Below are 17,445 nucleotides of genomic sequence, written 5' to 3'. Positions count from 1 at the left end.
TGTTCTAAGATCCAAGGGTTTGGGTCTGTGGTCACCTATGCAAATTGGTGAGGATTTTTACCAAACCTTTCCCAGGAAGTGCGGTTCAAGGAGGATTTTGGGGGGAAAGACGTTTCCAAACCACATTTTCCCAGTAAGCCCAGATAAATGTTTGGTGGTGGCAGTGGGAGTCCAAGGGCAAAGGGAATAGTTTGTACCTTGGGGAAGTTTTAACCTAAGCTGGTAAAAGTAAGCTTAGGAGGATTTCATGCAGGTCCCCACATTTGTACCCTAGAGTTCAAAGTGGGGAAGGAACCTTGACAGAGCTGCTGCTCCTTATCGATCCTCAGGACCAAATGTTTGGTTCCATGAGGGAGAATGTGGATACTAGTGTGCTAGAGGGCACCAAAGATGCATGAATATCCCAGAAATGGGAAACCATCTGGGCTGTTCACAGAGGAGCATGGATAGATCAGATATTGCTGGCTGCCTGATACAACCTCAGGCCACATAGTGAGCCCACAGGGGCAGCCAGGAACCCACTGAACTGCAGTAGAGATCTACTCCTGCTGTGCAACTGGAATCTGCTTCAGCAGCCGTCACTCCAAAGCATGAAGGCGCTACAGCTTCTCAATGGGCTAAATGAAAATGGATAGCTTGTCTCCTGGGAGGAGGTAATAGGCCAATCTCCCAGTTCTGGCTGTGGTAGAAGGAGGTCTTAGGGGTGAGAAAGGAAGGAGAATCAGTCCTATTGACACATGTACACACTGATGACACATGCGCACACATACATATTTTCGAGTAAAGAGAAGGGGAGGGTAATGCAATGAGAAAATGGTCCTTCCTCCTGTTTACTTGGGGGTGTTAGAGGAGGCAGAACAGGAGATCTGAGCACGTTATCCAGCACATGAGGAGATGACACAGAGCATCCCAACTCTGAATAAGAAGGGAGCATTTATCAAAAAGAGCCAGATACTCCATTTCCCAGAAATGGCCAGAAAACAAAGGAACTGAAAGTGAAAGGCCAGTAAGAGTGCAGTGCGGGGAGGCAGAGTGAAAGGTGGGGATCTGGGTGAGCCTGATAATTGCTAGGATGTGAGATTGCTTCATTGTTTATCTGCGTATAGTAACTTGTGTGTAGAGTGCAGCTCTCATCTGATAATGATGGAGTCTGTCCATAAATCCCGCAACTCTGTAACTGTAAAGACAACACAGTCCCCTCGGGCAAAGAGAGCAGGGCTAGTTGGAATGTAAGTGACTGAGCGTCCTGCCAGCCACCTCAGAGGACCTGGTCTCAACGTGTGCAGAGAAAGGTGGGGTCTGTGTTTATGCCATTCTCCTCTACACCATTAATGCAAGTATTAAATAAGATTGGATGAGACATCAATCCCTGTGGGACTCATTAGCCCCCTTCCTACCTGCTGATCTCATGCCCCCTCACAGACAGAAACCTATGTGGGGCTGTGTACGTCGTGGTTGCATTGTGACCACTGTCCACTTGCTCTGCCGGCACAATGTGGCTGCACTGCACACGTAAGAAGGCATTGCTGGCAAGCGCGGCCCCACTGAAACTAGGTCCACGTTCTATTTCTGTTCAGTGCCCTGAGCAGGAGGGTGATGGAAAGGAAGTGAGCTTGGTCAGGGAGTTCCTCATGTTGGCTGTTCCTGACTGCTGGAGTGGTCATAGTAGCTTGTGTGCAGCCCTCAGACCTCCGCTTTGACCAGCATTGGAGACTGAACTGATCCCCAGGAGCCCAAGAACAGGGTGCCAGCCCTGGGCACAGCACCGTTAAATTCCACCGATACGCACACCAGTTACAGCAGACGGTGCACCACAAAGACTTTCCCCTACTTTGAGGGCAACCACCATATTGAGACGAACAGTCCCCCACTCCTTGTCTTCAAACTTCTAAAATCTCCTCCCTGAGGAAGTGGCCTGAAGTGCTAATCTCTGGGAGGAGCTGTCATTGAAAGGGAAAATAACCCTTCCCAGGAGCAGCTCCCTTCACTCCTTCTCCTCTGGGCCTCTGGATTCCCCCTCCCTCTGCCCCCAACATTCACCTAGATCCCCACAGTTTGCCATCTTCTCCACTGAGTTGTGGGATTGATTTAGAGCAGGACTCCTTGGAACAGGGACCTCTGCTTCTCTCTCCCTGTGTTACTATACTGCACTCATTACCATGGTATCCGAGTGTTGACACATATCTGTAAAGCAGCCTCCACACCCACTGCTCTCAGTAAATACCAATGAGAGAGAGTGAAGTAGTCAGGACAGGGGCAGGCCCTTTCCTTGTTTATAACAGTTATAACAGCTTCTCTTCAAGCCTGTCTACGCTAGGAAATTTGCACTAGCATAGCTACGCCAATGTAACTAGGTAATTTGAAGTAGTGGAGTTGATGCTGATGTGGCTAGGTAATTTATCAAAGTAAATTGCACCAGTTCAGAATATTTATATTGTGGAGGGGAAGGGGAATTTCCAGTAGTGTAGCAAAACCTTTGCAAATTTCCTTAATGTAAACAGTCCCGTGATTTTAATGTATTTCTTAAAGCCCCAACTGCTGGAATCATGTTATTGCATGACAGTCTCCCAAAAGGCTTCACACTTAATGGGTGCCAGGATCTTTCACTGATCTCAGCCAGAAACTCTGATTCCCAGAAATAGTCTTGGGGAGAATGAAATAAAAGTGAGATAATAGTTCAGGTGGTGCCCACAGTCAAACAAATCAGTGGCAGAGCCAGGAATAGGACCCACGAATCTGGATTCCTAGTTACCCATTTGCTAACCATTAGACCCCACTCCCCTCCCAGAGTCAGAAATAGAACCCAGGAGTCCCGACTCCCATTCTCCACCACTGTTCTAAATCCCTAGGTTCCACTTCCCTTTCAAAGCTTGGAGTAGGACCCAGCAGGCCTAACTCCCAGCCATGGTGTTTTAACCACTAGACTTTACTCCTTTCCCAGTCAGGGACAGAACCAGGAGCCTTGACTCCTAGTCCTGCTCTAATTACTAGGTTTTCCCTCCCAGAGCTAAAAATAGAACCCAGGACTGCTCTAACCACTAGACTCTATTCCTTAAGAGTCCTATCTGCTGCCCCTGCTCTACTCCATTAGACAAAGTTAGGAGTGAAAGCAAGCTGACTAGAGGAAGGCTGTGTGCATTCTGTGCAGTACAGCATAACCTTCATATCACTAAAAGTTTGCAGAAGAAAAGCCATCACGTCCCCTAATGAGAATCATCACTATTTGAATATTGAGTGAGCAATGTAAGGCACATTTAAAAGTGAATCTCTGAGCAAGCTGGGACTTTAAATAGCATAAGTGACCTGGGGATGGGCTGTGTGGAATGGGAGTGACCTGATTGGATCGAGGTCTGGGTGAATACATATGAAACAGACCGTTGTGTTCCAGGTCAACACAGTAAAAACAAAAATCATGATTTTCCAGGTAAAGCCTGAAAACAGACAAAACAGAGAGGTGGGTGAGGTTCTGTGCCTTGCAAAGTGCTGGAGGTCAGACTAGATGGTCATGATGGTCCCTTCTGGCCTTCAAGTCTATTAGTCTATAAATCGTATTAGAGAGACATGGAGATTGAATATACCCTGTATTATATGTACAGGGCCTGATAATAAACACATCAGGAAGTTTCAGATCATCTATCAAAACGCTGCAAGGAAGAGTGCTGCAGGGTATCTACGCCATAAATAAATAATTAAATAGATACCGCTCCCCAGTGAAACTATTGCTAAAACTATCTGAGAGCAACATCCAACCCATTCTACTAAATGGGAGGTAAATCTGGGCCCCAAATCTAAACACTGATTATACTGACTACTATAAAACCCTAATAGAAACCCTCCGCCTGCAGTTCAGTGCATGGGGACTTCAGCACCACCAGCTACGGAGCAGAACTGAGCCAATTCTCTGTTAAATCAACAACCAGAAAAGAATTATCAAAACCAAGATGTGCTCAAAATACTAGACCAGCAACTAAAACTCCAACACATCAGTCACTGGAAAAACAAATCAAAAATAGCAACAGGCTGGACTGCTACAGAACCCTGCAGAGATTGGTCACTCTAGCAGCTTCACTACAGTGACATGGGCAGAACTAAGGCAGATTGTCTCCAATTACAGAATCAGTGACCAAAAACTAGAGGTGAGAATTAGGAGGCATAAAGCAATCCAAGTCCAGAGAGGAATGAGTGTGCTTCCAACACGACAGAGGAGAGAGACTCAGACAGGAGACTCTTTCTACTCCAGTGTCCTAAATATGAGGGAGTGCAGGAAAATATTCCCTCAAATTATCAGAAATCCTAAAAGACATCTGATCAGAAATGCAACAGAGAAAAAACTGTGACTGGCCTTGTGGGACAGAAGGCAAAACGCTCTGTTATATGAGACCTTTATATGAGACCTTTTCCTCCCTGAAAGGGAGGGAGGCTGTCCCCCGATAGCAGCCCTGTCCCCATACATAAGCACGCTGTGCCCCTGATTTTGGACTCATCCACCTGAATTTGGGCCCTATCACGTGAGTGGGGGCCCTCCCCCACCCGTGAATGAGGCTGACAGCAGGAGGACAGTCACAGGGGAAGCAGCTGGGTAAGGATTGCCTGGCTGTCTGGTAGGACAGGCTCTGAATGGTGGGAAAGCAGGAAGTGACTGCACCCTTCTCCTGCCTGCACCACTCTACGATGAAGGGCAGCCTGACACTGCACTGGACTTGGGATCCGGGCTGTGCCATGAGACTGAGCTCAGATACTTGGTTTGCACTCTAGGCTGGGCACACCCATGGCGCCAGGTATCAGGCCAAGTGCCAGTTAGGAGGGGAAGGATGTGAACTTTTCTGGGCTTTCTTTGCTGACACTCCGCAGCTGTGTGGTTTCTGGTCATTGCAAAGGAAAGGCTGTGACCCAGCCTCCCTGAAAGAGTTTTACTTTTAAATTTCTATTGATTTCTATTTGTATGGCATAAGGCAAACCCAGCCGAGCAGAGACCTCTTTAGGAGCTGGGATCACTTTAGCTTCTGACACAGAAAAGTTAAGTGGCATTAGTTATTACGAAAAAAAACCTGGAAACGCAGAATACAAATCCTTGGGCTAAATCCTGAGTTCTTGGGGAGGTGGGGATTGCAGAAGGGGACTCTACACACATGAATTTCCCTTTCCTTTGGGCATGGAGTGAGCTACCTGTGCAATATACTTAGGGTGACCGTCCCTTTCCTGTCCCAGGCATTCTAACTTTTTGGCAAAAATGGAGTACGCACCCCTAGTGGGGTGCAGAGGAACTTTGGGGGGGAGTGGAGATGCCAGCCCTGGGTAGGAGGGGAGAACAGGGCTCCAGGGCGGGAAGGCAAGGTTTGGGCGAGCCGCAATATCTGCATGGAGGGGGCGGGGGGCAGGGAGGGTATGGGCAATGCCAGCCCCAGGCGGGAGGGCCAGCAGAGCTTGGGGAAGAGTGACACCGGCCACATATGGGAGCAAGCTGAGCTCAGATTAAAGCCCTGGACGTAGTGGAGGCAGGTCTTGGCTCAGTGACTCGGGTCAGCCCTGAGTGCAGGGGAATAAAAGGGGGTGCAGGGAATGGGTAAGCCCCACTTGGGGACGGGGGGCAGGGCTTGGGAGGTGTCCTATTTTCCCTTTGGGAAATATTGTCACCCTAAATATAACGTCTGAACCCCAAGGAGGTGGGGTTGGGAATGGCACCTCCCCCCCCCCCTTGAATCTAGCAGTAAGTCCACCCACAAAATCAATACAGCCTGAGGCAGCATTAACTTCCACACGAAGCCATCTCACATCCCCTTTGATTTTAATAATACAATGTCAGCAATCCTCAAAAATAAGGGACAGGCATCAAGGAGAGGAAATCTATCCCCTGGAATAGTGCTTGGGGTGTGCTATAGACCGCCGGGATCTAATTTGGATATGGATAGAGCCCTTTTTAATGTTTTTAATAAAGGAAATACTCATGGAAACTGCGTGATCATGGGAGACTTTAACTTCCCAGATATAGACTGGAGGACGAGTGCTAGTAATAATAATAGGGCTCAGATTTTCCTAGATGCGATAGCTGATGGATTCCTTCATCAAGTAGTTGCTGAACCGACTAGAGGGGATGCCATTTTAGATTTGGTTTTGGTGAGTAGTGAGGACCTCATAGAAGAAATGGTTGTAGGGGATAATCTTGGTTTAAGTGATCATGAGCTAATTCAGTTCAAACTGAACGGAAGGATTAACAAAAATAAATCTGCAACTAGGGTTTTTGATTTCAAAAGGGCTGACTTTCAAAAATTAAGGAAATTAGTTAGGGAAGTGGATTGGACTGAAGAATTTATGGATCTAAAGGCAGAGGCGGCCTGGGATTACTTTAAATCAAACCAAGCATCTCAGAGAGGTGATTAAGAAAAAGCAGAAAGCAAACAGGGAGTGGAAGATGGGAGGGATCAGCAAGGAAAGCTACCTTATTGAGGTCAGAACATGGAGGGATAAAGTGAGACAGGCTAAAAGTCAAGTAGAGTTGGACCTTGCAAAGGGAATTAAAACCAAGAGTAAAAGGTTCTATAGCCATATAAATAAGAAGAAAACAAAGAAAGAAGAAGTGGGACCGCTAAACACTGAGGATGGAGTGGCGGTCAAGGATAATGCAGGGATGGCCCAATATCTAAACAAATACTTTGCCTCAGTCTTTAATAAGGCTAAAGAGGATCTCAGGGATAATGGTAGCATGACAAATGGGAATGAGGCTATGGAGGTAGATATTACCATATCTGAGGTAGAAGCGAAACTCAAACAGCTTAATGGGACTAAATCGGGGGGCCCAGATAATCTTCATCCAAGAATATTAAAGGAATTGGCACCCAAAATTGCAAGCCCATTAGCAAGAATTTTTAATGAATCTGTAAACTCAGGAGTTGTACCGTATGATTGGAGAATTGCTAACATAGTTCCTATTTTTAAGAAACGGAAAAAAAGTGATCCGGGTAATTATAGGCCTGTTAGTTTGACATCTGTAGTATGCAAGGTCTTGGAAAAAAATTTGAAGGAGGAAGTAGTTAAGGACATTGAAGTCAATGGTAAATGGGACAAAATACAACATGGTTTTACCAAAGGTAGATCATGCCAAACCAACCTGATCTCCTTCTTTGAGAAAGTAACAGATTTTTTAGACAAAGGAAACACAGTGGATCTAATTTAGCTAGATTTCAGTAAAGCGTTTGATAGCGTGCCACATAGGGAATTATTAGTTAAATTGGATAAGATGGGGATCAATAGGAAAATTGAAAGGTGGATAAGGAATTGGTTAAAGGGGAGACTACAACGGGTCCTACTGAAAGGTGAACTGTCAGGCTGGAGGGAGGTTACCAGTGGAGTTCCTCAAGGATCGGTTTTGGGACCAATCTTATTTAATCTTTATATTACTGACCTCGGCACAAAAAGTGGGAGTGTGCTAATAAAGTTTGTGGATGATATAAAGCTAGGAGGTATTGCCAATTTAGAGAAGGACAGGGATGTCATACAGGAGGATCTGGATGACCTTGTAAACTGGAGTAATAGTAATAGGATGAAATTTAATAGTGAGAAGTGTAAGGTCATGCATTTAGGGATTAATAACAAGAATTTTAGTTATAAGCTGGGGAAGCATCAATTAGAAGTAACGGAGGAGGAGAAGGACCTTGGAGTATTGGTTGATCATAGGTGACTATGAGCTGCCAATGTGATATGGCTGTGAAAAAAGCTAATGTGGGCTTGGGATGCATCAGGAGAGGTATTTCCAGTAGAGATAAGGAGGTTTTAGTACCGTTCTACAAGGCACTGTGGGACCTCACCTGGAATACTGTGTGCAGTTCTGGTCTCCCATGTTTAAGAAGGATGAATTCAAACTGGAACAGGTACAGAGAAGGGCTACTAGGATGATCCGAGGAATGGAAAACTTGTCTTATGAAAGGAGACTCAAGGAGCTTGGCTTGTTTAGCCTAACTAAAAGAAGGTTGAGGGGAGATATGATTGCTCTCTATAAATATATCAGAGGGATAAATACTGGAGAGGGAGAGGAATTATTTAAGCTCAGTACCAATGTGGACACAAGAACAAATGGATATAAACTGGCCACCAGGAAGTTTAGACTTGAAATTAGACAAAGGTTTCTAACCATCAGAGGAGTGAAGTTTTGGAATAGCCTTCCAAGGGAAGCAGTGGGGGCAAAAGATCTGTCTGGCTTTAAGATTAAACTCGATAAGTTTATGGAGGAGATGGTATGATGGAATAACATGGTTTTGGTAATTAAATATTCATGGTAAATAGGCCCAATGGCCTGTGATGGCATGTTACATGGGGTGGGATCTGAGTTACCCAGGAAAGAATTGTCTGTAGTATCTGGCTGGTGAATCTTGCCCATATGCTCAGGGTTCAGCTGATCGCCATATTTGGGGTCGGGAAGGAATTTTCCTCCAGGGCAGATTGGAAGAGGCCCTGGAGGTTTTCGCCTTCCTCTGTAGCATGGGGCACGGGTCACTTGCTGGAGGATTCTCTGCTCCTTGAAGTCTTTAAACCATGATTTGAGGACTTCAATAGCTCAGACATAGGTGAGAGGTTTTTTGCAGGAGTGGGTGGGTGAGATTCTGTGGCCTGCGTTGTGCAGGAGGTCAGACTAGATGATCATAATGGTCCCTTCTGACCTTAGGATCTATGAATCTATGCAATTACGTCACTGATAGCCGAAATTTGCACAGAGACAGCAAAGCGGTGGATTGCTCATGGAAGGGACCCTCTGCATTCAACCCCATTCCCGTGTAGAAAAGGTGCAGGTGCCAAAGCAGCCTTGTCCCTGCTCCCATCCAGGGCCCTACAGAGGATCCACACAGGAGATAGAGTTGGGAAGCCCAGGGGCAAGACTGCAGAATGCTTATTTTCCCCCCACCAGTCCCCTATGTAAATCTGAGGAAAGAGCCTCAGGCTTTACCCCTCACAGCAGGGACTTCCCTTGAAAGTGAGATTCCAGGGGCAGTTGTCTTTGTGAGACTGTCTGACAGCACTGCTCCCCTGTTTCATATTGTCTGGGACCTGTAAGGGCAGGAGATCCTGTACCCAGTGTACAGGCACAAAGACTATATGCAGATATCTCTGGGTCTCTGTTGGATCCCCCAGGATATCCATAAATCTCAGGTGGTCAATGCAGTTTAGGAGACAGACTCTCTGCTTTGTCCAGGATGGAGCAAACCTCATCTTCTGGTGAAAGAATTCAGAGTAAATTCTGTGAAGGGGCCTCATGGAGTTTTTATCTCTCCAGGAGTACCACCCATAGATTTTTCCCTTGGGAAAGCACAAGATTTTCCCTTGGCTAAGGACCCATAGCACCTTTTTTGCACTTTCTCTCTGGCAGTCAATATGCAATGTTGTAATTATTTTATTTCTGAATCTGACATCTTACTTTCCCACTCATTCCATTTTGAAGAAACAATACATGTCTGAATTCTTGGTAACAGAATACATAATGTTTGGAACATTGATTTAAATAGGAACAATGAGTCACCCACAGGAGTCAGGTGAAGAACTCTACTCTAAGGTGCCCTCTGAGATACCTGGAACCCAAACACACTGAATTCCTACCTTATTTCTCTCAGATTTCAGTCTCCCAGTCAGTGCAAACTCTGGTTCAAATCAAGTTCTTATTGTTCATCTGCATAGCTGTGGCTGCCAAGTTGTGTGCAGCTTTACGTGTGACATTTTAGATAGCTAAGAGAACCATTGGCTTCCTGAGTGGTAGTAGAGGTTGGAGAGGGAGGCACCAATTCATCCAAAGCACTGGAAGCAAGTTTAAGTGGGAAGGCCCTATCCCGTCACATTTCTGGAAGCAGGTAGCAAGAAGGCCCCAGGACCCCATGACACACGCCCAAGGATTCTTCTCCAAGGTGGGTGGCAAAAACAACTTCAGGGAAAGGTCCCTGGGGCAGCTGGAAATGTTATTGTTGGTTGCCTTGGGCAGCTAGGTGGATGGCAGGCTTGGGGTGGTGCTGTATTCACAAGTGGCTGTGGTGCATGGAGAGGGTCCTGGAACAACAATGTGAGTGGGGACCTGGATTTGGGTGTGATGGGGTGGATGTTGAGACAACAAGGTGGATGCATAGTGGGCGTGTCAGAGGGTGGCTACTCAGGCAGCTGGGGTGCTTACTTGGTTGTTGGGTGCTGGGTGTGGCTGAGAGAGCTGAGGGACAGCTGCCCATCCCAGGTTACTAGGAGCCAGAAGGGAGGCAGGGAGGCTGCAAGCGGGTGGAGCTGTAGGGGAATCCTTGAAACCTGCCTACAGCCCAGCTGGGTGTGTGCCAATTCAGCAGAGCTGTGGGTACATATGAGGGGACAGGGCTAAAACCAGGAGGGTCAGATGAGATGTGGCCACACGGCTGCAATTTAATATACTCTTTGTCCAGCGATAAGTTCCCAGTCCCCCTGGTGTTGCATTAGACACCCTCCATTTCCCATGCTATAACCCAGTTATTTTTTTGTCTATTCCACTATGTGGCTCCCTCCTAAACTCCTGTGAAGCATGAAAAGTGTGTTCTTAGTTATACTGATCTGCATCTGTTAATTTTAAAAGGTAGCCCTTAATTCTACTCTATTCAAGCTTGTATACCACCTTCACCGTGATAATTTTTGAGTGTCTTCCAGGAGAGCATTCAGCAATATGACTAGAAAGTGTCATGTGTTTCTTTTTCTCTTCCTCTCCCTAAGGAGAAATTGGTGGGGTTTTATTTTTATTTCTCCTTTTTTCTTTTTTGTGAAAATATATAATCCTGTATCCTGAGATCTGTGTTTATATTTTCAAAAGCAAAGTAGAAGAAGTACACCTTTCACTTTGAGTAGAAGGTGTTGAGGGTTTTGTTGGCTCTTAATTCCTGTGGGAATTTGTTCCACAATCTGGGACAGGCCTCTGAGAAAGCTCCATTTCCTGCACAGATTCACAGAGTTTAAGACCAGAAGGGCCCATCTGATCATCTAGTCTGACCTCCTGTGTAATGCAGGCCAGAGAATCTCATTCAGTTAACCCTGTACTGAGCCCAATCATTTGTGTGTGGCTAAAGGGTCTTTCAGAAAGGCATCCGGTCTAAATGTGAAGACATAAAGAGATGGAGAATCTACGACTTCCCTTAATAATTTTTTCCAATGGTTTATCACTCTCACTGTTAAAAAATTGTGCCTTGTTTCTAACTTGACTTTGTCTGCATTGAACTTCCAGCCATTGGTTCCTGTTACGCCTTTTCCTGCTAGGTTAAAGTGCATTCTAGGCCTTGGTATTTCCTCCTCATTAAGATATGCATACACTGTAATCAAGTCACCTATCAGTCTTCTTTCTGATAAAATAAACAGATTGAGCTCTTTAATTCTCTCATTGTAAGACATTTTCTCCAGCTGTGACTCTTTTCTGCACTTTCTCCCATTATTAAAAATGTGAATACCAGAACTGGACACGACTATTCCAGTACTAGTCTCACCAATGCCATCTACAGACATAAAAGGGCCTCCTTGCTCCTACTCACCAGTCACTTGTTTATACTTCCAAAGATTTCAGTAGTGCTTTCTGCCACATCATTGCACTGGGAGCTCAGGGCCTCTCCTGCTGCCCCTCCACCCCCATGAACATGATGCAGTTCTGTGGTGACCTAGAATCCTATTTTCGACGTCTCTGACTCAAGGAATATTTCCAACATACCTCTGAACAACATACTAATCCACAGAGACCTCCCTACCAACACTACAAAAAGAAGGATTCTAGGTGGACTCCTCCTGAAGGTCGAGACTGCAGACTGGACTTCTACATAGAGTGCTTCCGCCGATGTGCACGGGCTGAAATTGTGGAAAAGCAGCATCACTTGCCCCACAACCTCAGCCGTGCAGAACACAATGCCATCCACAGCCTCAGAAACAACTCTGACATCATAATCAAAAAGGCTGACAAAGGAGGTGCTGTTGTCATCATGAATAGGTCAGAATATGAACAAGAGGCTGCTCGGCAGCTCTCCAACACCACTTTCTACAAGCCATTACCCGCTGATCCCACTGAGAGTTACCAAAAGAAATTGCAGCATTTGCTCAAGAAACTCCCTGAAAAAGCACAAGATCAAATCCGCACAGACACACCCCTGGAACCCCGACCTGGGATATTCTATCTACTACCCAAGATCCATAAACCTGGAAGTCCTGGACGCCCCATCATCTGAGGCATTGGCACCCTGACAGCAGGATTGTCTGGCTATGTAGACTCCTTCCTCAGGCCCTACGCTACCAGCACTCCCAGCTACCTTCGAGACACCACTGACTTCCTGAGGAAACTACAATCCATCGGTGATCTTCCTGAAAACACCATCCTGGCCACTATGGATGTAGAAGCCCTCTACACCAACATTCCACACAAAGATGGACTGCAAGCCGTCAAGAACACTATCCCCGACAATGTCACGGCTAACCTGGTGGCTGAACTTTGTGACTTTGTCCTTACCCATAACTATTTCACATTTGGGGACAACGTATACCTTCAAATCAGCGGCACTGCTATGGGTACCCGCATGGCCCCACAGTATGCCAACATTTTTATGGCTGACTTAGAACAACGCTTCCTCAGCTCTCGTCCCCTAACGCCCCTACTCTACTTGCACTATATTGATGACATCTTCATCATCTGGACCCATGGAAAAGAAGCCCTTGAGGAATTCCACCATGATTTCAACAATTTCCATCCCACCATCAACCTCAGCCTGGACCAGTCTACACAAGAGATCCACTTCCTGGACACTACAGTGCTAAAAAACGATGGTCACATAAACACCACCCTATACAGGAAACCTACTGACCGCTATTCCTACCTACATGCCTCCAGCTTTCACCCTGACCGCACTACATGATCCATTGTCTACAGCCAAGCTCTGCAATACAACCGCATTTGCTCCAACCCCTCAGACAAACACCTACAAGATCTCTATCAACTATTTTTACAACTACAATACCCACCTGCGGAAGTGAAGAAACAGATTGATAGAGCCAGAAGAGTACCCAGAAGTTACCTACTACAGGACAGGCCTAACAAAGAAAATAACAGAATGCCACTGGCCGTCACCTTCAGCCCCCAGCTAAAACCCCTCCAACGCATTATCAAGGATCTACAACCTATCCTGAAGGATGACCCAACACTCTCACAAATCTTGGGAGACAGGCCAGTCCTAGCCTACAGTCAGCCCCCCAACCTGAAGTGAATACTCACCAGCAACCACATACCGCACAACAGAACCACTAACCCAGGAACCTATTCTTGCAACAAAGCCCGTTGCCAACTGTGCCCACATATCTGTTCAGGGGACACCATCACAGGGCCTAATAACATCAGCCACACTATCAGAGGCTCGTTCACTTGCACATCTACCAATGTGATATAAGTCATCATGTGCCAGCAATGCCCCCCTGCCATGTCTGCCCATTGGTCAAACTGGACAGTCTCTACGTAAAAGAATAAATGGACACAAATCAGATGTCAAGAATTATAACATTCATAAACCAGTCGGAGAACCCTTCAATCTCTCTGGTCACTCAATTTCTGATCTCAAAGTGACTATCCTTCAACAAAAAAACTTCGAAAACAGACTCCAAGGAGAGACTGCTGAATTGGAATTAATTTGCAAATTGGATACAATTAACTTAGGCTTGAATAGAGACTGGGAGTGGTTGATTCATTATAAAAAGTGAGCTATTTCCCCATGTTTATTCCTTTCCCCACCCCCACTGTTCCTCAGACGTTCTTGTTAAACCCTGGATTTGTGCAGGAAATGGCCCACCTTCATTATCTTACACATTGTAAGGAGGGTGATCACTTTACATAAGCTATTACAAACAGGAGAGTGGGGGGTGGGGGGTGGGGGAGAAAACCTGGATTTGTGCTGGAAATGGCCCACCTTGATTATCATACACATTGTAAGGAGAGTGATCACTTTACATAAGCTATTACCAGCAGGAGAATGGGGTGGGGGGGGGGGAGAGAAAACCTTTTGTTGTGATAAACACCCATTTTTTCATGGTCTGTGTGTATAAAAACATCTTCTGTATTTTCCACAGTATGCATCCGATGAAGTGAGCTGTAGCTCACGAAAGCTTATGCTCAAATAAATTGGTTAGTCTCTAAGGTGCCACAAGTACTCCTTTTCTTTTTACCTTTCCCTGAACATCCCTTTGTTCTTATGTTAGGAGGCAAGGAGAACAGAAGCTCTTGGTTGCCTTTTCAATTCCATTCATTATTTTATACTCTATACTTTTATCATGTCCCCTCTTACTCATTTCCTTTCTAAATTTAAAAAAAAATCCCAATCTTTTTGGTCTCTCTTTTCCAAGACTTTAATCATTTTCATTGCCCTTCTCTGAAACCCTTCCAGTTCTGTAGTAACCTTTTAGAGAAGGGGTGATCAGTACTGTGTACAATATTCTGGATGAGGCTACATCATATTTTTGGTATGTACTATTGTCCATCCCATTCCTTATTCATCCTAACATCTTGTTAGTTTTTTTGGACCACAGCTGTATGTTGAACTGGGGTTTTCAGTGAGCTGTACCTAGTGATACCTAGATTCCTTTCTTCTGTTTATACTGTTGATTTAGAAACCTGTATGGTTTATGAGTAATGGAAATTTGTCCTTTTAATGTGTGCTACTTTGCATTTATTAACATTAAACTTCATTTGCATCACATTGCCCATTCACCTAGTTTAGTTAGGTCTTTCTGAAGTTCCTCAGAATTTTCACTGGAGTTCTCTAACCTAAATAATTTTGTGTCATCAGCAAATTCTGCTGCCTCACCATTCACCCCTTTTTCTAGATTTTTAATAAATATATGAATATGTAGGAAAAAATTAGTGATTAATTATTGATAATTATTTCCCTCTTAAATTTTGTGTAAGGTTCTTTCAATCTGTGGAAAGAAGAAGAGACTCAGCATATCCCAGAGACAGTGGAAAAGGACTTCTAAAAAGGTATTTCTCCTTATAATTCTTCCTTCTGTACTTGTAGTTCACATTACACGATATGCACATTAAAAACCCCTAAGCCGAAAGAACAGCGAGGTTGCTAAGTCAAGCACTCAGGCGTTAAGGAATGCTAGAACTGAAGTTGCTGCAGTAGCTGTATTCTCTTTGGAGCGCTACCTCTGTGGGGCTGGAAAACATACTCAATGCAGACGAAGGGGCATACAAGAAATCATGTGGGTCTAAGGAGCAAGCTCATATTGGCATTTAGGAAACTCTATAGGGTACATAAGCATGCCCAGTGCAGTGGAAGGTCAGTGGCGCTGGAGTATGCTCAGTGCAGATGGAATGTCCAGAAAATTTAGCAGCAAGCCTCTGACAAGTTCCACTGCGCTACAAGTGGTGATTTCCAGATGCATATAACTCAAATAAATCTGGGTGAATTTTTATGGTTGACAGGAAAAGACATCTTTCTGACACCCCACAATTATCCCCTGACAAATATAAAGTCCCCGCTCCAAAGCACAAAGGGATTAGAGCTCTTCAAATAAATGGTTTGGGGGAAGAAGAGAAGTTTTAACAATTGGAAATCAGCTTATTTTTCATAGTCCCATTATTGGAAATAGCTGACCCATTTTCCTTATATTTTTTATAATAATTCAGCCAGCAGAGGTTCCATGCAGACCGAGCATGGAAAATTTCGGCCTAAGTGGTTAAGGTTTGGAAAAGTTATCAGTAACTGAAAATAAGAGATTCGAGGATTGGGCCAAAAGAAATCTGATGCGGTTCAACAAGGACAAGTGCAGAGTCCTGCACTTAGGATGGAAGAATCCCATGCACTGCTACAGACCAGGGACCGAATGGCTAGGCAGCAGTTCTGCAGAAAAGGACCGAGGGGTTACAGTGGTCGAGAAGCTGGATATGAGTCAACAGTGTGCCCTTGTTGCCAAGAAGGCTATCGACATTTTGGGCTGTATAAGTAGGGGCATTGCCAGCAGATCGAGGGACGTGATCGTTCCCCTCTATTCAACATTGGTGAGGCCTCATCTGGAGTACTGTGTCCAGTTTTGGGCCCCACACTACAAGAAGGATGTGAAAAAATTGGAAAATGTCCAGCGGAGGGCAACAAAAATGATTAGGGGGCTGGAGCACATGACTTACGAGGAGAGGCTGAGGGAACTGGGATTGTTTAGTCTGTGGAAGAGAAGAATGAGGGGGGATTTGATAGCTGCTTTCAACTACCTGAAAGGGGGTTCCAAAGAGGATGGATCTAGACTGTACTCAGTGGTAGCAGATGAGAGAATGAGGAGTAATGGTCTCAAGTTGCAGTGGGGAAGGTTTAGGTTGGATATTAGGAAAAACTTCTTCACTAGGAGGGTGGTGAAGCACTGGAATGGGTTACCTAGGGAGGTGGTGGAATCTCCTTCCTTAGAGGTTTATAAGGTCAGGCTTGACAAAGCCCTGGCTGGGATGATTTAGTTGGGGATTGGTCCTGCTTTGAGCAGGGGGTTGGACTAGATGACCTCCTGAGGTCCCTTCCAACCCTGATATTCTATGATTCTATGATAATGGAAAGTGTAAAACATTCTTAACTATATGCATTACTGCCAGCACAACCTCTAATATTAGAGAGAGGAAAAAAAGGATAAAATGAACTAATAGTTATTATTTAGTCTTTTATAAAATCTCAACTCAGACCAAAAGAGTCAGTCAGGTAGAATTGTTATGGTATTTCATTGCACTGAAGATATTACCAGGAAAGGACTTTGCCAAGAGATACAACAGAAAGAAGCACTCCATGCTGCATTGCTGGACAGCCTTGTTCTCAGAATATGTTAGGACCAACAATTCCCAAGATGTACTTGTTTTATGGGAGGGAGGGTGAAGCCAGAGTAATCTCACTTTCATCCCTACAACTAGTATTGTATGCAAGTGACAAAATGTGGAAAATAAAACAGCTAATCCTAATACATGACTGTATAATTGAAAAATGGAATTACCCAGACACTTCAACTTGAACAAACGGGATTAGATTAAACAATAAAAGAAATGTATTTACTACAAAGAGAGAGATATTAAGTGAGTCCAAGTCATGAGGCATAGAAGTCAGCAATGGTTGCAAGAAAAATAAAGATAAAATGCTTACTGGTACCTAACCTAACAAACTGAATTAAATTCAAGGCAAATTTTTCTCACCACATGCTTTCAGCAGTCTTGCTGACCAAACTCTTTAGGTTAGGACCTCTCCCCCAGAGTCCAATGGCTGTTTTCGTTGTCTCTTCAGGAGCAGTGAATGTGATGGGCAGGGAAAGAGAGTGGGGTTGTCAGGGTTCCTTCTCCATTCTGAACTCTAGGGTACAGACATGGGGACCCGCATGAAAGACCCCCTAAGCTTATTTCTACTAGCTTAGGTTAAAAACTCCCCAGGCACAAATTCTCCCTTGTACCTTGGGTTTAAGTAACACTGCCACCACCAA

The sequence above is a fragment of the Chelonia mydas genome, chromosome 6, assembly GCF_015237465.2.
Source record: "Chelonia mydas isolate rCheMyd1 chromosome 6, rCheMyd1.pri.v2, whole genome shotgun sequence".
Classification (NCBI taxonomy): Eukaryota; Metazoa; Chordata; order Testudines; family Cheloniidae; genus Chelonia; species Chelonia mydas.
The sequence above is the reverse complement of the archived record's forward strand: the minus strand, read 5'-3'. Positions refer to the sequence as shown.